General features: G+C 37.2%; 1 long non-coding RNA gene across 2 annotated transcripts in view; it reads left to right on the top strand.

Moving 5' to 3' along the window:
• The window catches only part of LOC121062066, a 29,722-nt gene extending 12,831 nt beyond the window's left edge, over positions 1-16,891 (top strand). For both annotated transcript variants that reach the window (XR_005815393.1, XR_005815392.1), the window contains exons 3-5: positions 3,291-3,449; positions 8,780-8,996; positions 10,877-16,891. This is a non-coding gene — a long non-coding RNA (uncharacterized LOC121062066). The remainder of the gene's footprint in view (positions 1-3,290; positions 3,450-8,779; positions 8,997-10,876) is intronic.
• Positions 16,892-23,849: the final 6,958 nt, after the last annotated feature.

Raw genomic sequence — 23,849 nt, 5'->3', positions numbered from 1 at the left:
CGTATTTCAGCACACTTATTCAAAGCATCATTTTGTTTCATTTCTAAAAGTAGCTGGGCTTGAACTGGCACACCACATTTTTCAGACATATGAGAAAGAACAGTTTCCTCAAAACAAAAATATCTCAGGTCAGACTTATCTCCATGACAGTAACTACAGCTTAGACTTTTGTCTCCCCGAAATTCTATACATGCTTTTTAATTTAATCCAATAACAATAAATAATTATTAATAACAACAACAAAACTGCTTGAAAACAAAATATAAATATATAAGTTGTTTGTACAACTGGAAACATACAAGTCAACTAAAAAAAAATTCTGAAAAAAAATATATATCACCTCTTCCAAATTATAATAGAGTTAAATAAACTCCATTACTAAAATTCTAATAATGATAGTTTACCTAACGGAAATAATGTAGAAAATAATGTTTCTGTGTGTAAATTCCACAGGCTGAATCAACTGAATGGGATGTTAGGAAGAGGTGCATTTCAGTGTTATATGGCCTTTGATTTTAAAAAAGTAATATTAAGATAAACAGAGAAGTTTCTTTGTATTTTTTATTTTTCTTTAAAAAGTAATCTATACTGAAACCACTATAGATTTGGATAGAAAAATTAGAATGCTGGATATTATCAACGAGAGAGTGACAGAGTTTCCCCACACATTGCTTAGAAATGTCTTGGAGAAAGGACGTGGGAGCTCTGTAGGGAAATGCAAGCCAACTTTAATCAGCGAATGTCAAGCCTTGAGCCCACTGGTAAACAGCCAACTACTAGCTGCAATGAAAGGTCACTAGTAACAAATCAAGGCTTAAAAAGCACAGTTGGCTGAGTCTCTAAATCTGAGCCAGTTGAAGCTTTCATAGTTTAGAACACGTGTAGTTTCAGAAGTACTTTGGGGGAAAATGAAGAAACAAACAAACAAACTTCACAATTCATATATAAATTCACGGATACTGTTGATTTGCAGCATCCCTATGCTTATCTAAATCCTGTGGAAAGCAAGGCTTTTTTTTTTTTTTTCCTCCTCCTTTTTTCCAATGAGGGTTTCCAACTGACATTATAATTTGGGGTTTTCAACTCCGTTGGTTAAAATAATATTACACTGAATCTTATTAAATTTGGCAGCCACAGTGAACTCCCTAACATAACACAAAACATGTGCTTGGAGAAAGTTGCTCCTAAATAGAAAGGATTATTTTAAAATTTACTTATAGGGTGGCATTTTAGTAGAATAAAATTACCTCTAAAAATGTGACTACTTGGTATTTAGCATTTGACTGGCAACTGCTACTTTTATAAAGACAATGAATAACACAAATCACATTAACAGGTACATATTACTAAATCTGAGAAACTGAAATTCAAGTGCATTTGGTATGTATACAGTTACTAGATGGTTTCAAAAATCTGTATACAAATAGAAATGACTGTGCAATTCAGGTAGTCAACTACGATCCATATTCAAAGCTTTGCCTAGGTGTCCCACTGAGAAAGAGATTAGGGATGTGTTATGGGATGTCTGGCTAGGTGACCTGCCTGAACTTAAGAGAGAACTATGGTTCTTTGTGTGCCATAAAGTCTTAGTCAAATTTTTGGGAAACATCACAGACTCGCTGTGCTTCTTGTACTCACACCCTACCTCAGTCAGGGCCTCTTTTGCCAGAGATTAGACAGAAAGGTTAAGACAGGGCTTTCTTGAAACCACGTGATGGGAGAAGGTGTAACCATTAAACCATCAAGCGAATGAACTTGATGAAACAAATGTGTTTTCTCCAAACATCAAATATTAATGATAGAAGTAAGAAATAAAATGCAAACAAAGAAACAAACCCTCCTTCAAATAGGAGCTTTATAACCATTACCTATTCCGGAGTTGCTTTCCTTATGTACATTCACCTTCCAATTTCCATCCCAGCTATCTTTGGTGCCTCATTCCAAGTGACTTTTACAGCACTTCCATTAGGAAGCAGCAAATAGATGGAAGCAGTGTACCACACAGCAAGAAGTCAGGCAGCAACAAGTAACAGTAATTGGCAGTAAAACTGTCACCAGGGATCACTGTCACAAAGACAGTGAGAAGAGTGAGCTGTTGGAAAAAAGAGGTTGCTGTGTGCTATTACAGGGTAAGATGCACCTGGGAAAGGAAAGTGCATGTGACCATCTAGGATGGGAAAGACTTCAAGTCAAATTTCAACCACATTTCTCTCATACAAAAGCAAAGCAAGCAAACAAAAACAAAACAAAAATCCCCACACAAACAACAACAAAGATTTGATGAAAAATTCTTGTATGAGGAAGAGAACCAGAAAGAGCTTAACTGACCCCTCTCTTGTCTCCTGAGCTTCAACAACATCAGTAATGCAGCACGAGGTCCGAGCACACTTCGAGCAGATTGCAGTCAGGAGCTAACTTTCTAATAAAAGCTCCCTTGTCCACAAGGGGCAGCAAAATGCTCCAGGCCGCTGATTACTCTCCGCTTCTGAGACTTCTCACGTGGTTCAAGTTACTAGTCTTCAGCCACTCGTGTCAGAAATGAACTGCAATATTTCTTGAAATAACCGCCGTGAAGTACACTTGGCTTTTCTATTGCTTAGCTGATTACTTCGCTCTAGAACTGTTTTTCTGACATTTCAGACAGTCATTTTAGTCTACAACTTATTTCCTAATAACTGCAATTTAGGACTTGAGAAATGTTCTAAGAAGGCAAGCATATGTTTAAAAAACAGTTTTGCTTTTTAAATTGTGTTTCCTTTCTTTTATGATAGAATTCATTTAGCACAGTCTTAGCTTACTGTGTAGCACAACTCAGAACCAAAGTAGTCAAAGATACTTGGTCCAGAGACAAGGAAAGCTGGTTTGAGATTTGTCGTTACGAAGAAACTGATTTTTTGTTTGTTTGTTTGTTTGTTTGCTCACACTTTGTGGCAGTCCAGAGGCTAGCATACATTGATCTTTATCTGCCCAGGTCTTGGCCACATGCTGCTTTTCTTTATCCACAGCCCCCACAAGGACCCTTCATGGGAATAGCAAAATTATAATATTGGGTCTATGGCAAGGTGTATGCCAATAAAAAGGTTCTCCTCCTTTACCTACCCCCTCACTCCTCAAAAATCAAATTCATCAGCCCTTTGTGTTTTGGAAGTAGTTACTAAGAAGATAACTTTGGATTCCTTTGGGTAAGGAATGCAACTCCAGTTTTGTTCAGATATTTTGCAATTATTATTTTTTTGATTTTTATAAATATACAGTCTTAATTGCATATTTCTAATTTAAATCCCATTCAGTCATCAGTATTCTACTGATTCACAAGTTGGACTAACACCCTACCCTAAAATAGAGGAGAGATATCAAAGATACTACTTGACTGGAGTGTTTAACCATGCTACAGCTGCAGCTGATTGTTGATCAGACTAATCAAGGATGCATACATCTGCTTGAGAAAGGTAGGAAGCAATTTTTCCCCCCATACACTGCTATATGATTTTCTTCTATAGTAGAACACCGCTTTATGTGATCCTGAGAACTACATCTAAAATGAGAAAACTTAGCTGTGGCTGTAAGAATCTGGTGTTATATATACATATATACATATAAATATATATATATATAAGATTATATATATATATATTATCTGAAACAGATCCCAGTACAATTCACAAGCATTGGACAAAGACTTCATTCTATTTATTAGAAATTGAGACACATTAATGTAAATCACTGGCTCATACTTGCCAGTAAAATTACAGGTTGTACCAGTTTCAGTGTAAGGATTATCATCCCTATCCCATACAGCAGTACGCAGAAAATCAGTGGTGTTCCATGCTCTTTTTGATTTTTAGGCTGATACTTCCTAAGATCACCACAGTTGTTTCCCAACCAGCATGATGCATAGGCAGAACAAAGGAGACTCAAGTTCCAGCCAAAAACTCGCTTGCCACAAATGAATTCAGGAAGGAGGGATTTCTTACGTACCTTACATGCCCTGTGAGGGGAAAAGTGGGGTGATCAGGATTGCCTGGGTGCTCCAAGTGCAGCACATTTAGTGTTATATGCAGCTTCATGACCAAAATACCCTGATCCTTGGTAGATTCTGAATGAGTCCTGCCCTTCAGGACAGTTGGGAGCTGACATCAATAAAGCTGAGCATCTCAGCAGTACCTCTTAAAAAATAGGTACACCACATTTGGGTGTATGTGTCTTAAACATTTAACTATGAAACTTTGGTCAGGCTTCCATTTCACTGGCAACACGTACAAAGCAAAATAAACTCTCAAGTTTCTGGAAAAAGAAACTTCCATAACATAACAGATCTATATCTGTCCCTACAGAACACTAAGAAAGTATTCCTTTAACCAATTATTGTTTAAGAAATGATGTTTTCTTTTTGTAGAAAGCTAAGTACATAATCATAGCAAAGATTACTAATGACAAAGGTTGGAAGACTTTCCTAATTCAAGGATTTTTTGCAATGTTTAGTTTTAAAAGTCTCTCCGGCAATCCATGCAATTTTGTGTAAAAAATACCATTCAGACTCTAAAAAAACAGTTGAAATTTGACCACTGTCAGCTGTACTTTATGTACTGGAGGAAAATACATAACATGCAAAAAAAATAATATGCTAGTTAAAAGCTTGTGGGTCTTCTTCCCCTCAGCTACCAATAGCTGGTTGAATAAAGGATATTATTCTGCCCTACAAAACTTTCCTTTAGATAGGATTAGATCAGAAGCAACCATTTTTTGGGAGATTGACAAATTTTATGCTTCAAGGTTGCATAAGAGGCAGGCATTATTTCATTATTTCACCATGCACAGATTTTGCAAGGTACTGTTTGAGGAAGCTGATTTCAGATGTAGAAAATGATTTATGCGTAGAATTATGTGTGCAGTTAACTATTTTGCTGCCCCAAGGTGCAGAAAGAAAAAAATTATTCAGAGCAGAACAGCGAACTAATATGCTCTCCAAAAGATACTATAACTCACAAATAGATAAAAGACTTCTTTTTTCAAGTGGATTGGCAAAGACAGAATCTTTACCTTGGACCAAAGTTACTTATGTCACACTTCAAGAAGGAAAGAATTGCAGAGACAGAATCCAGTATTGGTGGGACATGAGAAAATGTAGAATAACTGAATTTGGATTAGCATCCAAATAGCTGAACAGTCACCACAAGCTGCTGTAGAATCTTATCTGCCCCTTCTGTGAGCTGGGATACTGTTTTTTGGTGGGATTTCTGTTTTTTTTTTCTCTTTCTTTTCTTCCCACCTTAGTATTAACTATTCTAATTATTAATTCTACATTCTATTATTTATTCTTTTTATTTAATCATTCAATTAATTAAAACAAAGTAATTATTAATTATTTAAGAAAAATACCTCTCTAGAAGCAGGAAGTAGGCATGATGTCTGACTCCGAGTCAGCAGCAGTAAATTGTATGTCAAGAAAAGTTTTCTTCAAGTGATGTTCAAGATCACAGCAACTTTTAAGATTGCTCATGGTTTTGCGTGATGGTCAAAATAAGTGCTAATATTCATTTAAATAGAACTTTTAATTAGCATAGCTATATAATAGAGAAAATAACTCAATTCTTGTAGTTCTAACATAGGCAAAGATCCTCAGGTAATTGAAAGTGTTGTCTAATACAAACTGGAGGATCAGTTTAGTCACATCTTTTGTGGAGTCGTCCTGAGAGTAATGAAGGGCATTGGGAATCCATGTAGTATGTTTTCTAAGATAATTTAGATTAACTGGTAATTCTACAGATGAATTGAGCTGTCTTTCAGGAAATGTAACTAGTTTCTGACATAAACATTTCAAAATTTCAGGTAAGACAACCCAAATTATCACTACTTTCTCTTCTGTGAAAATAGTGATCTGGCATGAAAATATTATATTTTTCTGAAAATAAATAGTTTATTAACAGTTTTACTGGGGGGTTGAGGAGCAGACCTTAAGATACTGTTGGAAGACAGGCTCTACTCTTTCACTGTTCAAACTATTAACATAAAGGAGAAAATATTCCATGTGAACACTGGAAAATGGCTGCAGTGCTTACACACCATGTTACAGATCTAGGTTCAAAGACATGACATTCTGCAATATTTATGCATAATTTCCTGCATATGAGTTCCATGCTGAATGTATACTGAAAATTTTCAAGACCTATAAACACATAGGAGTAGAAGCACACAGCTCACATTGTTTTTACTGATGTGAAAGACTGAATATGGGACACCACTATAGAAAATAGATTCTGAAGTTATTTGTTAGCATGTTATTAAATTGGAAAACACAAGCCCTTTACATAATTGGACTACATCTTGTGAAATGTTCATCAGTGGAAAGAATTTATTATCTAGTATTTTGGGGAGTCATGGGACACATGTTCTAATAAACTAGAAATAGTTTTGAATCAAAGATCTAAAAATTTGGTTTAAAATTTGCAGCTAGACCTTCTGTATTCTTGTGTGAGAATTAGACAAAAAAAAAAAGAAGAGCAATGTGAAAACAGAATGCTGCAAGTACTTGTATTTGGTACAAGTTGAAAGAGTAATGAAGAAAACATTCAACCCATAAAAGCTGTGCACATTAAGTTTTTAAAAAGGAGTGAATCAATCTGAAATATCTAAATTGACTATGAATATAACAATTCTCTTATAGCAGAGGGGTGGGGAGAAAATAACCCAAACCTAGTAAGTAAATGACGCATGGATGGAAGTAAAGGTAGGACTATGTGTTTAACTTTCCTGTAGATGTTTTGAATTGCTGTGTAATATTGCAAAGAAATTATATAGTTGCCTCTTTAAAGCAAACAAGCAAATAAACAAAAAACCTCCAAGTATAGCTGTACAGTTTGTACCTCTAGACTGTAGTCGCATTGAAAATATCAGCATTTGCCATTTGTATGCAATATTTTCCTGTGATCCTACATGCAAACAATGCATGCACAGAATGTAGATAAAGAGTGAGCAGTAAAGTTGAGCACCAACAGTTTCTTATACCATATTCTAAGAATAGCTCCTCAGAGCTTTTGGAGGAGATGAAGCCTGAAATCAGCAGAGTCAGGTTTTCACACTGGTCACTAAAATGACTAGTGTTTTGCTTAACATAAACATCCTGGAGATTGACAAAGCAAAACAAACAAATGAAAAAGAAGAAACCTGGGTAAGATGAATAGTTGCATCACTCCTCTTTCCTCCTGCCTTCCACTGTAATTTCTAGGCCATCTATGTCACTTTCTATAGCTAAGTTACAATTTAGGGAATTATTTCACCATTAAAAATGCTGAGCCAGGGCTGTAACATCATAGTGACAGTTCTGGGGAATAACTTTATGTTGCATTTAACCCAGCATTTCATGTGGTTTGGCTAGGATATATAAGGGATAGATAGACAGCCTTGTTCTTTACCGTATTTTAGGTTGTGGACTGTGTGTTAAGCAGTACTTACAATACTATGCATTGCTTGGTGGGAAAGGACATGTGTGGTTTAGCTAATAATTCTGACTTCATTCTGGAAAAGAGCTTGACTCATCAGTACAAGCTGAACAAAAGATGTTCAAGAGTGAGATGGTTATATTTGTTTTACCAGCTGTTGACCTTGCAGACTTACTAGGAATTATGAGCTTCTCACAGATTTCTGCCAGAATTCAGCAGTATTCTGATAAAGTACTTTGTCAGCTCTGTGTATCAATTGCTTGTGAAAACCAAGATAGACAACATCCACAGTTTTTAATCCGAATCTCAAAGGGACAGAGGCTAATTAAATGCTGTTGCAAGACAAGATTCAATTTCAGCCAAGTATCCTTTCAAAACCAACAAAGGATGGAAAGCTGCCAAGCAAAACACATGTATTTGGCATCCCAGAAAGGAGCAATTCTTCCAGATTAACAATGCAGTATACCCATAGTTTTGGTAGTTTCTGCAACGAATAAGCGGGAGGAGAGAAGGATGATCTTACTGTTTTTCTTTTTTTCTGTAATAGCTGATAATCTACTAAAAACAGGATGAAAAACAAAACTCTAAACAGTTCTTAATTTATCTGATACACATCAAGGCTCTAGAATGTCTTCAAGATCACTCTGTCCTTCAGAATGATTTCACAGCCCAATTTAACATTAAAACCTGATTTTGAACCAGACATTTATAACCACAACCACCACCACCCCAAAACAAGCAAACAAACCCAAAGGTCTAAAGAATTTAGCCATGGATTCTCTGAGATATTAGAACTACTGAGATGTCTAATACAAGTGAGTTCAATTCTAAGAAAATAAGGGTTTCTCTCCTTTTTCCCAGGTTTGTGCAAATTAATTATCATAATGAATCATTAACACTACATAAATGTAAATCATTTCATTAGTAAAAAAAATTATAACCCAATAAATGTGCTAATAATATGACTACCAGTAACGGCAGATAACATTACTTATTGAGCTTTACTTGAATTTGTTCTGGGATGGAAATGTTTTAGAAATATTGTTTAGAAAGCCTGCTGTTAATCTTTGATAAACAGTGTAAAAATATAATGGTATTTCAAATAAAATTGTTTCAGCTACAATTTTCTTTTTTTAGGCTTTCAATTCTAAGAAAGTTTGAAGAAAAATATATCATCTGTGGGGAATATTCTTCTCATGCTTCAGACAGGACACTTATTTCAATGTCCTTAAACATCTATGAAGTAAAGCGAGAATTATGATCTTTCTTCTTCCTCTAGCTCTTATGTGCAGATACTTAAATCGTGTAGTCAATGTTAACTGTCTTTGCTGCTGCTTTAGCACGAGTTCCTTACAGTCATATGACATGTCTTCCATGAGAAGTAAAATTATCTCCTCGTCTCTGAGAGGGAAATGAGAATGAGACACAAGGCTACAGCTGCGCTGGGAATCAAGACCTCAGCCTCCTGAGTTCCAGGCCAATGCTTGAATTGCTGCACAGGAAGTAAAAGCAGCATCACATGTGTGACAGACCTTCTTCTATCCACATCAACATAAGGTAAAGTAAATAAATTTAAACAAAACAACATGCAGTAAGTTCTATAACAAAGTACTTGCACTAGAAGTACAACAACTTGTGTCTTCCATGTTCACTATGTTTGAAGGCTAAAGGCCATTAGAGGAAGGCCAGGGAAAAGGCTGGGCTCCTTACTGAAGTTTCAGCTGGTCGCCTTCCTGTTCTAAGAAACAAACCCAGCTGACAGCCTACTGTGAATGGTTCTGCTTTATGATTTATGCAGATAAATCATATCAACTAAAGCTGAACGTTCACATTCTTAGTAAATTTGGTCATCTCTTTTCCCTGGATAATTAATATATTAATATTAATATATGAAGAAGATCAGAGTTACCTTTCTTTAAGTGCTTTCATCTGGAGGCTTTTAATATACTGTTTCACACTCTGCCACCATATGTCCTAAAAGACAAGAGCAAAATCGATGTATGACAAATTCCTGGAAATTTCTAGCATACAAGCAAAACCAGGGATGTTAGAAAGAATCAGAAATTCTTCCAGGCTGTTCAGCTGGAACTAAATCACTGAATGATAGCTCTTGATTAACATTCAGAAGCTTAAAATATCCCCCACTGTTTTGCCATGAATCACAGAGATCATTTTGGAATACCAAGAGTTGACTCTACAGGAAAAAAAAAAATCACACTTTCCAGTAATGAGCAGAAGCCTCAGACTAGTTGCAGATCTATTTTTCCAAAATCTGTGGGTGTCTGAATTCAGCATTTCCATTCTAAACTCATCTTGGAACAAAAGCTGGACTAAGAAGGACAGATAGAAATGGCAAATGGTGTAGAAGAAAAAGCAATAAGAGCTGCACCTTCCTTCAGAGTCGACTACACAGGTCAGTTCACTTCCCATGAACCACTACATTTCAGCACTTAGTGTCACGGTGCATAACAAACCTACCTTTGTCCAAATTGTGTAAATTAATATCTTTAATCAGTCAATTAATTTAGGCTGGCATTTCTCCATCAAATGGTTAAAAATACGTTCTGACTTCTAGCAGCCTTAACAAATTTGCTATATTGTGTTACCAGAAATAAATCATAAAGCTTAGCATATTAGCTTCTGTAATGTAGCGAGCATTGAAAAAATGAGATGGATAGTGTAAGACAGAAGGAAGTTATGGTTTGCTTCCTTTTTTTCTGTTGTAATATGAGAAATCAGAATTTCCCACTGTGTTGGTGGCCATAATAAATAGAATTCCAGTTATAAAGCCCCTAAACAGACAATGCTGTCCCTCTCAGTCCCACTTGCTTCTGACTAATGTTAAAGTGGGCAGGAAATGGTAGTTGCACATGCAGTAACTGTAATTAAGCCTGGTTACATACTGCCTACTCAGCACCATAGATATGATTTTATTGGTGCACAAACAACAGTTAATTTGTTAAAAAACCATTTTGGCTTACACTAAACATACGTTATACTGCTATGAGTATTTCAGGGCAACAGCTGACTTCTGATGAGTTGGTTACACTTATGACCAGCTGATCAGATTTGACACAAAATTAACGCAAACTATCAGACACTTACACTACCATCCTTGTAGTAAGGACTAACACATGGCAAGTAACCAAAGTACTAATATCTTAAAACACACCATCCAAATTCAGTTGAGAGTCCTCACATGGACAAATTAGACATAAATGGGCATGAATTTTGCTGAGGCTCCTTCTTCTTTTATAAGTATATATAAAATATAAATCACATATATGTCAAACATAAATGATATTCATATTTTATGTATTATACCATATAAATATATTTTATATAATACATTTATATTTATATATTGTATAATATATATGTATTTTATAATTCACAAACCATATTCATTTTATATTTACAAAAGTTTTTCTTAACAGGAATATGACCAGCTATCACCTGAGCTGCCGCACTAGTTCTGTTGGCAGCTTTTAAGGAGGCCAGCTCTCTCCTCAATGAGCCTCAGCTGACATCAAAAAAAAAGGGTTATTGCTGTGGGAGGCCTGTGCTAGTTATAGAATAATCAGGTCCCAGTCACAGGCAGAGGAACCGCTAAATAAAGGACAGTGACACCAGCTAGACTATTTAAACTTATTGGACGTTTTACAAAGGACAACTAGGGAAACAAACCACATGGAATGATAAAGCAGACTTACTGTTTGGTGGTTGAGGAAGAAAACAAATGACACATCATCTCATTGCATGCCATATGACAAGACTGAGCCACATCCGATGACTCTTTTTTACTTTCTTTCTGAACTGCTGAAGAGGATTGGATCTCTCTACTCTGCTCTGTTACTCATCATTACCTTCAACCCTGCTTAAAATGCAATTACAACATCATGTAAGCCATGATATTTAAACAGCATTGATATAATTTCTATTTATTGTACAGCAGCCAACAAACAGCCTCTTACTTGGCAGTAGAGAGACATGCCTTCTGTTCCTGGTCATCTTGTTCTCCACTAGCAACTGGATATCACAAAAGCAAAAATATCAAGAGTATGGTTGGGAAGACAGATGTGGTGCAACAGCATGTAAGAATATTTGAGTTACATAAGTTCTTATAGTTGAAGGTTTCCTAGGACGTGCATTTCAATTCTTTTTCACAGTCATGTTTTACACATACCACCACAATACAATATGATGCTTTTCACAAGATCTTCAGCCAAAACACAGAAAAAGTATGACTGAGAATGTACAAGAATATGTTCATCCATTTTTTGAGTTTAAAGAGATTAAGCGATATGAGTTTTTCTCTCAATCAGCTGCATGCATAACTCACAGAATTTAAACCTGAAAAATTAATAGCTTTTAGTATTCAAGCCACACCTCATAGACAGCTCATAGACACCTCATAGACAGCTACACAATTCCAGTATGGGCTAGACCCTCTGTGTGCTTCTTAGAATCCATAATGTAATGCTATCTGTGATCATGAGAGATTTAAAACGTTCTGTGCCTCTGAAACAGATCTTTTTTTAAATCTTCAGAGATATAATACTGTCTCTTGCAGAGGTATGGGTGTTCAGGTGACAGAATCCAATGAACAGACTGGAATAGAAGAAAATTTCACTGTTGAAAAAAATATTCTGCAGTGTTTGATCATAGGATATTACAAGCTGTGCTCCTAACACATTTAACAAACTGCACAAGTATGCACTGCATGTTTAAAACAGCGAAAGCGATGTGTCATGGGTAGTCATAAAACTTGGTCATTACATTGACCATGTCAGTTTGTGAACTTATCCAGCAGCATTTTTCTACCCATGAGCTAGTGAAGCAAGAACACCCTGAACGCCACTTCTGATATCTATTATTTCTCCTCTATTAAGGGATGCAATAGGTGAAAGCGTATTTGCCCAACAGTAACATCTGGACTTACCACTATATTGACCAAAGTATTATGCCAACTACTGGTTCTAATAGACAGAGGATTCAAACCCAAATATTGTATTTTACTGGGTATTCAGACAACAAACAGTGTTTCTGAGCTTCCCTTTTCTGGATTTGCAAATTCTTTGGCCCTTTTAGATATTCCACAAGCTTGAAAACATATTATAAAATCACATCCTCACTATACAGATATCAGAATGCCTCAACAGCCAAGAGGGGTTTTCAGGTTGCTTCTAAATATGGCTTAATGTAAAGTTCAAGTAAAGAAAGGTTGATTTAATAGACTGAAAAAAAAATTAAGAGTTAGACATAAACTAATTTGAGCTGATCACTCTCCATTCATCCAAACAACATTTACCAAGGTAGTATACTCAAAGCAGGATTAAGCTTCCCTCCATTGAATATTCAGTTCTTTCCAGAATTTGAGATTTGTATGAAGAGAATTTTAAAGTTCCACCAGCGTCCTGAAACATGCAAAATATTCAACCGTTACAGTCTCCAAAAGAAGCAATTTATAAAAATCAGGGAAGAGTTTAAAGACCATTTGTGACCAAGAAAGAAAACAGGCATACATGCACATTACCAGGTGATTGCATTTGAAAGGTATTGTTTACAGGATGCTATATGCTCAGTCCTTTGACATTTCTCTGTAAGCACATCACACTTTATAGTGCAAATCTGCTCTCTAGTGGCAAAAACTTATGACTCCAATTATACAGAAAAAAAGCCTTAGTAAATCCCGATGCAATGAAGTCAGTTCATCACTGTTTTGCAAGGGTGGGTAATTAGAGAAAAAATAATTATTGAAAAAAAAAAAAGAGCAACTGAAACTAAGAGTATGTAATTCTGTTTAGATCTGACTGTTCTGGTTCCTTTCCCTGGTGGTACATAATTGATCTCTTGTGACATAGACTTAATATATTTTTGAGGTAGGGCAGGTAATCACAAAAATAAACAACAAAAATGAGCTAATTTACTGCTGGTGTGAAATGTGCAGGGTTCTATCAGGTTCAAATCAGCAGGCTTGAAAGCTTGTAAGACTGGAATGTCAACTCCCAATGCACATGCACGTTGTTACTTGTCAGTAACACTTCTTTCCCTCTAAGCTGGGAAGTAACTATAGAAATAGAAGATTGCAATGTCATTAGATCATTTTAATCACTTTCCAGTTACATCTCTCCTTGCATAAGTTTTCACGAAAGACATCAAGAAAGATCAGGAAGAAATATTGCACAACTGCAGAGCCTAATGATTTCACTTCAGAGTCTTGTAAACCCTATTATTAGCTCCTGAAATCACACTTCTGTTTAGATTAGGGTGAGTAGCACAACCCTTTCTAGCTTTTCAGCTATTTAATTCCTCATTTTAGTAATTCACACATAAATGGATGTTCACTTACAAACACTGCTAGATTAAACCACAATACTAAATTGACTACGACTCCCTGCTGTTGGTTAAAATACATACATGGTTTGAGGAATTAACTGCTGCTTCCTCCCCAGAATATGAAGGCTACCATACTGGTAGCCTACTGGTCATTCTAATATGCAGAAGTTCAGCAGCAGCTGTCTGTGCATTTTCAACTGAAAGCAGAGGAAGATGATGATGATCTGTTCTGCTATAGCTTCCAACATACTGGCAGGATAAAACTTCATTTTAGGACAGTACTTATGACTTAGAGGACAACATTTAGAGTTCTCCTTATACCAATGTACTTGTATGATATTTGGTGGATTTCTTATTTGATGTTTAGAAAAATAAAGGTTAAAAAGAGTGGAAAAGGACTGGGCTAGTACACAAAATGAGACTGCCCATCATGCCAAACAGCTCCTTCTTAGAATACGCTGTCTTAATGGCCAGGCATCAAACGAGGGAAGATAAAGCTTTTGGAAGCTCTCTTTTCAGTCACTGCAGAGAAAGGTAAATTGGATTTTCAAGCCAGATACTAATTCAGAAGTGCAAAGGCACACAGCTGCATAACCTGTGTGCCTTTGGGGTGGTCAAAACACCTATAAATAGCTAATCCTTTGGCGCTTTCCCCTTGCTATGTTTTTGCTACTGCAGTAGCACACAAGAGCTCCTGGTTTTGCATTGACTCTTCTTTTACACTGTAACTAGGCAACATCCCTCTCTAAAAACCCACTGATCCTTGCCCCAAACAGCTAGCAATAAAAGGGAGCAATGTGACAACAACTGAATATAATTGACAGGGTGGGAGATGGACAGATTGGTCTGCAAAACATAAAGAGTCACAGCGCTGCAGCTGCTTAACCAGAAAAAATGTTCTATGCTGGCACTGGGCAGAGGATGATGACTCTACTGAGACATTTAGAAGAGGCAATGGTGGTGGTTTTTTTTTGCAGATGTCTTTTGTTGTTGTGTTTTTTATTGTTTTTTTTTTATTCCCTCCCTTTAATTTATACGAAGCTCCTTGCTCCATGCATTTTGCAGTACTTGTAGATTCCTATTACAGTTAGGTTGTTGTACAAAGTCCATCAAAGTTCTGTGAGAAGTACTGACACAGATACTTTGAGTACAAAAAAAAAAAAAAAAAGATACAGGAAACTAGTCCATGAGAAAGCAAGACGTTCATTTCTGTGAGAACGGGACACCCTGTTGTTGTGTCCCAGATACTATAGATAGATTAGATTAGACAGATACTATACAAGCTTTTGTTGATATTTCTACTAATAATCTTATTCTATAGCATTAAAACAATATCTCATGTACCAAAGTCAAATCTAGTTCAGCTCAGTATCATGCTGCAATGTCAAAGGATTGCAACTCAACTTAAATCCAGAAATATTTTCATTAAGACTGATGTTAAATTCAAGACATTTTTTTTTAAACAATGTGTAATGACTGGCAGCATCACCAATCCCATTTCTGAGACAGTTAACTTAAACATTTTTAGGTAAATTAGAATCACAGAACAGTTTGGGTTAGAAGAAACCTTAAGGATCATCTAATTGCAATATCTCTGCCATGGGCAGGGACACTGTCCACTAAACCAGGTTGCTCAGAGTCCCATCCAACCAAAATTATTTAAGGAAAAATGAAGATTATTTCTTACGGAGTCAGTACTATAAAATAAACAGTTCAGATGAATCCACTGAATTTTCCAATTGGACAACCTGGGACAGTCAACATTGTAAGAAAACAGATGCAACTGCATCCTAAGACTGGCTGATTTGTGTACATACACACAGCAAGTGTACAAGGATATCTCATACTCTGCACTCATAAGGCAATGATCTAGCTCAGTCACAAATTACACAGTATCATTTTTTAAGCACTTCTACCCTCTGATAATGTGATATTACTATTTCACACTGTCCCTTTTGAATGATGTTATTTAAAAGCATTTACATAGTCTTGAAAGATGTGCGTAACCATAGAAGCCTGGCCCTAACTAAGCCAGTCCAAAGGTAAGATATTTTTAATCACCGCTTCACAGTTGGAGTTTTGAATAGCTATGAGATTAATATGGATACTCTCCAATGCTTTTGGGAAATGATGGATCAGACACAGTTACAGCAGCTCTAAAAGACTAGAGAAAATAGAGGCAAAGCAATGTCACTGCATGACTAATTGCAGAAGTTGCTCAAAACATCTTTAGCTAATGTTTTGCAAGAGGTCAAAGAGAATAGTAATTAGTATGCTTGAACATAGATATGCAAACTAAGCTTTTATCCGGGGAGCACGATGTCTTAAGAGACGCATATGAATCCTGGGAGGGTGAGGAGTGATAATCAAAAAGCAGAGTACATACTGGAAAAGGGTGGGAAGGTCTCATGGGTAAGAAAACACGCCTCACAGCAGGACAGTAAGGAATGAATTACTAGCCACAGGAAGAATGTAGGGTAGTAGGTCAGATACAGGAATGATATTTTTCCAGTGAGATTATGGTGCTAGCATTTAGTCCTTTCTGGCTTGATCTTCTTCCCTCAGCAAGTTCTTATTACTTTCTGAAGTATTACTGAAGAATTGCTCTTGACTAATACAGCTGGCAGTGTGATCAAGGATAAAAGACAATGGCTTTGGGACATTAATGGCTTTAGTACATTCATGTTTACCATCTCATAAGAAAATATAAAGCATATTTCATGCTTTATCTGAATGGAGAACTGCTTTGACTGTTGAACTCTGAAAACTGGGCCTGAAATTTAATAACAGCCTGCTTTTCATTCTGGCCCCCACTCATTACCAAAACTGAAATTTGGCAACTGGAATACTTTCCCCACTTTTCATCACCTTTTTTTTTTTTCTTTTAAATAATTATTTGACTAGAATGTGGATCAACAGTGCAGAAGGGGAAAATATCACAGAATTCCTCCAAGCTCCTGAAATAAACAAAAGCAATAAAAATGACAAGAAAAAATATCAATGAAGGCCAACATATCCCCTTAGTTTATATTATATTTTGACGTGTTAAACAGCTAATGAGTGTTTGTGAGCCAACTGCTATGACTTGGATAATAAAATAGACAATGAATGAATTATTCTTTACACAGCAAACTCCCAGTTCAACACATTGTTTCCCCACAACCTAAGTGTGAAAGCTTTCTGAAGCAGTGGTGGTGAGTCTGTCCTTTACAGCACCTTGCAACCCCTCAGAAATCACCTGGAGAAGACTACCTTGCCATTGCCTGCATGTTGTCACTCAGCACATACCCCCACTGTATTTGAGCTCCTTCTAGGTTTAAAACAGTGGCTGACATTGGCCATACGTTATTTGGAATCTCATCCTTTCCCCAGGGAGAAAAAGTCTCCCCTTCCTTTCCCTCCCCTTCACTTCCCTTTCCCTCTTTTCTCTTCTTTCATGTGTGGAAAGTTAATTTATCTGTGCTTTGGCCCCAAAAAGTTAAATTCATTCAGACTTCGCCAGACAACCATCATATAGCTGGTAGTGTTCCCTCTGTGGGTGTCAGAGCATGCTGCTGCTCGAGCACAGCTGCATGAATAATTGAATCCAATTCAATTATTAGACAGTATTAAGGTTCAGCTCCATGTACACTGTTTATGGTAGGCTTATGTTGTGGTATAAGCAGCCTCTTTCTGTCACTAATGACTCATCATACTTTTACAGGAAATGTGTGTAATCACAGCAGCAACCTAAGAAGATCATCATCTAGCAAGGGGTGTGGGTCTGAACCTTCTCCTGCAATTTTTGCTGTTGATGTTTTTTGACTAGGGGTTGGAGGGAAGTGGAGAGGTGTGTTTCATCTTTTTTTTAAAACAACAACAAAACAAAACCCAAACATACATATATATATATATATATATATATATATATATATATATAAACAAACAACCAGCTGCATGGAGTTTGGAGCACTGGTATCATGTTACAATTGTGATAGTGAATACGCTGAGCATTTGTTGACATTAGGAAGCTGAAAGGTATTTGAAAAATCCCTAGGGCAGATGTGAGAAGCACAATTATTTTTAATGTCTTCCGTTTCTCTTTACAGTATCTTGTTTGCCTCTTGACTTTTAGGTTAAATGCCCTTATTAATAGGACTACTTTGACTGATAGGAGATGGGACTTTTTTAGCAACCGTGATGAGTAAACACCTCAAAAAAAACCATACATTATTTCTGAAAGATGTTTCAGCAGTTGCCTAACAACAGACACCATGGTACAGATTTTCCACACGTAAAACTAATGTAACTGTGTCACCGGAAGGTTATATAACTACAGAGGAGGTACCAGGAATAAACAGTGGATAGCTTTTCCAGAGAAATATCAGTGTGCACCTGGTCTAAAATGTCTCTGACGATTTATTTATTCCTTTCCACATTGAACAGATTTAAGAAAAGTTTGCCAGTATTACTGCTAATTTTACCCATTGGTATATTTGCTGGGACTGGCTCAAGACTGCTAGTAACTCATATATATTAAAAAAATTTAGTTGTGACAGGACCAATACTAGGTCAGACTCAAACAGGAAAATTTGTGATCCTCCTGCTGACGAGCAGGGCACAGCTATTCCATGTAGGCTTCATCCAGTGTTAGACTTGAGCCTTGCCTGGCTGAATACAAGACCTTTCAGGATTTTTAGGAACTGCAACAACTGTACCAAAAAACAAAACTGTCACTTCAGCCAGTTGCTGAAGCATGTGGTTGAGCAAGCCCTTCTTACAGCTCTGAGATAAATGAATCAAGAAATAAGATCTGGTTTTCCAGCTACCTCATCATGCCTTCTTGCTCGTCTTCCCTATCACACACACAAAAGGGAAATTGAAAAGGGAGGAAGGGAGGAAGGAAGGAAGGAGCGAGAAAGAGAGGAAGGGAGGAAGGAACTTTCCCCCTACCCCCACCCCCAATCTTTCATGGACTCTGGCATAAACTTGTAAGATATGCATAACCACCTCCGTTATTTTTACTTTCCTACAACACTGTTGCATAAATTCTGACACTGTGGCTTCAGTGCATTGCTTCTCACTGGCAGCAGATGTCTCCCTACGTCCATCACTTTACATTTCTAAAAAAACGTTAACATGCAAAATTACATGAACAGTTTTCATCTGTTGAACAGCATAATGTTTTGTTTTCCACAAGGGTCTATGAAAATGCAAAATATGTTGCCTCTGTGTGTACTTAAATGCAAGAATACAGGATTAAGAGGAAATGTCAAAAAACCTGTGAATCTCAGTTCAGTTTTCATTTTATGCTTTCAAACAAAGAAAATTAGGATGATGCTTTTTAGTTAACTTTGTCAATTTCCCACAGAAATCATGAGCCAATCTACGAAAGACACTCCATTAGTATTTCTTGACTGGCATTTAAATGCATTTCCTCTCTAACACATTACTTATTTTTCTTAATTGAGCACCTAAATATCCATTCTCAGATCCTGGTTTTCGCAGGTTAGACATAGACCAGAAAGTCAGTAAAATATTGTGAGGTTCTGAATTTGATGTCTCATTTGATGACCCAGCATTTCTTAGGGTAGCTGAATTCATTTCTGAGTGTTGCACTATTTCAAAAAAGCATATTTTTACAGCTTTAGGCATTAGAACTGTGCAGCTCTTTCTAAGTCAGGGGAAGCAGGAGTAATCCTCCTAAGTCAGTTACAGGAAGCTGCCACTGTTAGCTGTCAGAGCTACTTCAGTGGAGTTATGGAAGACTTACATCACTCACCAAGAATTGCCTTGGTGGTGGGGGCTCAGGATTTAGCCAGTAATGATGTTCTTTCAGACCCTGCAGTGTACTTTTGCAGATTCCTAGGAACAACAAATCTGGTACAGATGTTTTGCACAAGTTACTGTATGAGGCAAGAGAAGCATGGTTAAGGGGGAAAAAAGGCCTTATTTTTGTAGCTAGCCACACATGTCCAATTTTGGTTAAAATATTTAACAGAAAAATCACTTGGAAAATATATTATAGTTTTGCAAATGGTTTTTACACATTTGTTTCTCCATATGGAATAAAGAAATGTGTCTGGGAATGCTGGTACCACAATTCCAAATTCTTATTGTCTCGCTCATTTCCTGATGTGATCCATACACAAAAAGCCTTGAAATATGAATTGACTGTAAAGACTCCTACTGCACAAACCACTGCTTTCACGATAAGACTGTTAGGCAATTTAACAGTATATGAGTGTTGTTTCACCAGCTGTGCTTGGAGCAGAAGGAAAGACAGGTAACATCACAGCATCCCAAAAATGAACACAGATATCCAAGGAACTTCTGAAGGAAAAAGCAGCAGAATGTACCTAACAATTTCCTTTTCTTTTCTACATAAACATACATACATTTTTTTCTACATGACTCAAGGAATCAGGACTTTTTACCTCCCAGGTACAGAAGGTACTCAGATTTGAAAACTGAAAAATACAACAAACCTACCAGGATAGTGACTGGATTAATTTACTTACTGGGTTTGATAGCAACTGTCAAAGCTGTTAAAGCTGTTCTTTCTTTTTTTTTCCCCTCACAGAAATTTAGCAAAAAATATCTTTTGCAAGAACTAAGCATTCGTCAAATTTTCCTCTAGCTAAGCCCCTCCCCACAAGAATCAAGCACTTGCAAGTACATCTATCAGTGGTCTCTGTTATGGGTACCAGCAGGGGCAAGAAAGCTCTTACCTCATACTTCTTTGTTCGATAACCACACAGACAGTGAACACGTTTTTTCTTTCCTGTCTTCTGGAAAAATAAATAAGAATATTTGAAGAGTTGTTACATTTGCTGTTTAAGCAAAGAACACTTGATTTAAGATGCTTTATCATCTTACATGTTAATTAAGGCTAGTGTCATATTTTTAAATTAGTAAGAATATAACCCAAGTGTATAGAAATAAAAGTCACTACGAAAAACAGCAATTGAAAACTAGGTTGCTTGTTTGCTTGTTTTCTGAAACAAAAACAACAACAACAACAAAAAGTCTAGAGAAACATCAATATACCGCATTGCTCAGAAGACTGTTCTAAGATTATCAGCTGTCCTATTTTTAATATGAATTCTAAGTGAAACAATGGTATAAGTGGGAATTTATATTTTAAATATCCTACCATTACAACTGCAAAATTGCAGTCATTTCCTTTTCTCTCTAGGGAAGGGAAAATCTATTAGGATAATCAGGAATAATTAAGAGAAAACATTGAGAGGGAGCACAAGCTAAGTTGTGCTAGTTTTTTCACTTGAAATTGTGCAGTGAATTCCGCATCTGACATTCACAACCATGTGCAGCAGGCTTGTCTTCCAATGCAAACCTCATACAGAAGCTATGCTACCGTTGAACTACTACTACTACTACCAAGTCCAACTCCTGGCTCCACACAGGACCACCCAAAAATCAGACCATATGTCTGAGAGTGGTGTTCAAATGCTTCTTGAACTCTGGTCAGGCTCAGTGCCATGACCACTCCCTGGGGAGCCTGTGCCAGTGCCCGACCACCCTCTGGGTGCAGAACCTTTCCCTCACACCCAGCCTGACCCTCCCCTGTCCCAGCTCCATGCCGTTCCCTCGGGTCCTGTCGCTGTCCCCAGAGAGCAGAGCTCAGCGCCTGCCCCTCCGCTCCCCTCGTGAGGGAGCTGCAGGCCGCCATGAGGCCTCCCCTCAGCCCCCTCTGCTCTGGGCTGAACAAACCAAGGGACCTCAGCTGCTCCTCATATATCTTGCCCTCCATCTTCCCTTCACCATCTTTGTAGTCCTCCTTTGGACAGTCTCTGATAGTTTGATGTCTTCTTTAGACTGTACTGCCCCAAACTGCACATGGCACTCAAGGTGAGGACACACCAGTGCAGCAGAGCAGAGCAGGTCAACCCCTTCCCTTGACTGGCTAGCAGTGCCATGCCTGATGCACCCCAGGAAATGGTTGGCCTTTTTGGCTGCCAGGGCACACTGCTGGCTCATATGTGACTTGCCCTCAACCAGAAGCCCCGCATCCTTTTCCACTGGGCTATTCTCCAGATTCTCATCCCCCAGTCTGTACGTATAGCCAGGGTTGCCCTGTGCAAGGTACAGAACCCGGTCTTGCTTTTATTATATTTCATGCAGTTGGTGATTCCTCAGATGCTGAAGAGTGCACTGGGAAATTCTGAAAAGCTTCAGAAGCAAGTTATTCATATCTTTGATTCTTACAGACTTTCACTTAGATTTTCAGAGGTGTGAGGAAGATCAGAATCTGTCTTATAATGCCAACATCGACCCCATTAACAAGAACTTCATTGTTTCCTCAGTTCCTTACTTGACCCTACTGTTTAGGGCCCTCTGAAAGATACATTTCAACACTTAGTCTGTGTGGGAAAGATCTGTGGAGAGGTTCTCACTCAATTTATTTCTTGGGATTATCATTATATTCTGTTTATTTTATCTTTTAGATGTCAACTGCTCACAATTACTTATTTTTGTGAAACATCTGGGGAGACTATGGACGCTTAATAATGGAGAACACACAGTTTGTACTCCACTAATTGGCTATGAAACAACAGTTGAAGAGGGAACTATGTTTTCACTCAGGCCTCACTCAGCCAGGTACGAATTTCAGAGCTTGAAAGACTAATGTATCAATTCAAAAAATGTTTTAACCACATCTGTTCTGAATTCAGAGCAGTTATGTTGCAACTCTCTGGGTAGCAAACATATGCAAGGTGTTGCCTGTAAGACTTGACTAGCTCTGCCAACACATTCACACACGTTTTACCTATAACCACAAAGAATTTCAGCTTGTGTGCTGGTATGTGTTACATGGATCTGTAAACAATACAGTGCCTTTCTGAACTTCAGTACATTGGCAAGAAACACAAGTTGGCAAATGACTGCTTTGCATTTTTCTGGCTGAAATTGAGTTGCTTCTTTTACATGTGATTTTACAACTATATCTTCAAGGAAACAAACTCCTCCATGGTGAAAACCATGCATTAACATGCTGAAGTTCCCATAACTTTTCAAGCTTCTCTCTACTCTGATAACTCCATCTGAAATTTCTAAATTCAAGGATGCTAGTAAGAGATTTACAGTCACGCTCCAGAGCACACTATTATCATTAAAATGCAGAAACACCCAAACAAGCTGAACCAAACCAAACCAAACCAAACGAAACCACCTGCAGAAGGTGTCACAAAGTCAACGAGGGCATTACTAACCAATGCTTACTACAGTCAGCACAATGCAGTTACTGAGAGCACTAAGTATTCTGCAGACATCATTAAGGAAACACAGTCGGTTAGGAGGAAAAACAAAGATTATGTTCTCACAGACAGCTCAATCTGCCTTCAAAAACTCCTGGAAATTGTGAAGATTTCTATCATGTTTAAAACTTGAATTAAACATTCAGTTCTATTAACCTGAGGATGTTAAGACAGCACTTGATAATAACATACTTTAATGCCCCATGATGTTAAGTGAATGTAAGAAGCTACCAGAAAGTGAGCGATGTGCACTACAATCAAGATGCCTTTACTGAAATCTGCAATTAATTGCTGTCATTCCATTTTTTCCCCAGGCCAAGAAAAACAGTGATTGCACAGAGCACGACTTCACCCTAGTTTTGATCTGAGTTCTGCAATATCGAAGGCCTGAAAAAATATAATAGTTCCTTTCTATTTTTCATCGGAAAGTTTTGTTGACAATTAACTACAGAAGAAAGAGAAGGATGAATCTGTTGTTAATCTTTGAAAATGATCTGCTACCTGGATGGATTTAACATGCATTTAAATTTAAGACCTGGAACTGGATTTATGGTACCAAATCTAGAGCCAATTCATTAAGACTGGTGCTAGAAGGTAAGTATCTTTTGCATTTCTTTGTGCCAAAAGGACTATATTGCCATTTTATTCTAAACAAAAACACCAACAACAAAAAGTCTTCACATCCCATAGGCACCATTCCCATAATGTTCACTGAATCTAGACCACACTCTAAACATCAAATTTTGGGGAACACTTACAGTCACAATCCAGCACAGACTTCCACAAACTTTACTTAAGAACTCTTTGGAAACTG

The sequence above is a fragment of the Cygnus olor genome, chromosome Z (assembly GCF_009769625.2).
Source record: "Cygnus olor isolate bCygOlo1 chromosome Z, bCygOlo1.pri.v2, whole genome shotgun sequence".
NCBI lineage: Eukaryota > Metazoa > Chordata > Aves > Anseriformes > Anatidae > Cygnus > Cygnus olor.
This window is presented reverse-complemented; position numbering and strand designations above follow the sequence as displayed.